Below are 1,748 nucleotides of genomic sequence, written 5' to 3' on the forward strand. Positions count from 1 at the left end.
ATATATATATATATATCTTGTAAATTATATAAATTATTATAATTTATAATAAATATAAAATAATAAATTTAAACTAATTTAAAAAAAAGACATATTAAATATAAAAAAAAATATAAAAAAAAATTCATTTTAAAGGTAGGCGCCACTCCTAGTGGCGACTTGCCCTACCCTTGAAGGTAGGCGCCAACTAGGGTGGCGCCTAGTTTTAGGGCCAAAAATGACCATTTTTGGATTTTTTTTTTAAAATTTTAGTTATTTTTGAATTTTTTTTAAAAAAATTGGATAATTAAAAAATATATATATTTTTCACTTTTTTTTAACGTTCTACTTAATTTTATATAATTTTTATTTTCGTATTTTTTTAATATTAATATTTTATTTTAATTATTTGTTCTAAATGGTCCATTTTAACACACTTTATTTTTTTGATTTTATTTTTATGACTTAAAATTATTGTTAGAATTTGATTTTTGGGATGAAGGTTGACCACTGTCTCATGGTCAACCTGGCCTTTTCTTGGAATTTTATTTCACATTTTCAATTTATTTTGGATTTATTTTTGACCTAGTTTGGTTGGTTGACTTTTAATTTGACTTCTGTTTTATTTTAATTGATTCACGTACCAATTTTCATTATTTTTAAAATTTTTTTGGGGGATGATGATGTCCTGGCCCCACTTTATTTAGTTTAATTTTTCATAATTTTCTTGATTAATTTACCATTTATTCTTGATTTATTTCTAACCTAGTCTTATTAATTGACTTTTGGTTTGACCTATGTTTTATTTTAATTAATTCACGTACCAATTTTCATTATTTTTAAAATCTTTTTGGGGGATGATGATGTCCTGACCCCGCCTTATTTAATTTAATTTTTCATAATTTTCTTGATTAATTTGCTATTTATTTGTTATTTATTAAGTTGACTTGAATTTTCAGTTGACTTCTTTATGATCGATGTTTGACTTAGGGATTGCTTATGGCAATTGAAGAGATCTTTTGATCCTCCCTCGTTCATCTCATATGCCATGTATTAGAGGCCTTTTACCTTGATTTTATTTGGTCCTTACCTCATTTCCTGATTAAATTATTCAGTGGACCCTTCGTGTGCATATTTTCATCTGTTTGATTCATCTATTATCTTTTATACTTGTTTCTCTCATTCATGCTTTCTATTGCTTGATTATTTAACATGTTCATACTCTCATGCATTGTTTAAATGCTCAATTATTTGATTCTTTGGTTTGATTATATATTGTTTATTTATCCGATCTGATTGATAAATGTTGCCTACTTGTATGATGTACGAGGCATATATTCTTATTGTTTGTTTGCCATGAACAATCCCCATTCATAACAAATGTACCCCTCTCCCATAAAGTGTATAATATTTATTTCTTTATTTCTTTAGTCACCTGTTAATACAAGAATTAAAACGAACCTCTGATAACCATTTCAAAATAAGATCAAAAGCTCGATCCAACGTCGAGTAATCATTTTCAAAACTTAACAGAACCAACACACATTTATCCATCCTCTTGTAAGTCGATTGCCTCAGGCATCGCCATCTACCTGTAAGTCGATTGCCTCCGGCATCGCCATCTACCCTTATCCGTAACTCCTCTCCGCGCTCCATCTGTCGACTCTTGTTCCGTTTAGATAGCACCCATTAGGTAGAACCCTTTGTATGATAACATAGGTAGAATTCCCTTATTCTTTGCATGCTAACATTAGGTAGATGTTCCCCTT

The sequence above is a fragment of the Lathyrus oleraceus genome, chromosome 5, assembly GCF_024323335.1.
Source record: "Lathyrus oleraceus cultivar Zhongwan6 chromosome 5, CAAS_Psat_ZW6_1.0, whole genome shotgun sequence".
In the NCBI taxonomy this organism is placed as follows: Eukaryota; Viridiplantae; Streptophyta; class Magnoliopsida; order Fabales; family Fabaceae; genus Lathyrus; species Lathyrus oleraceus.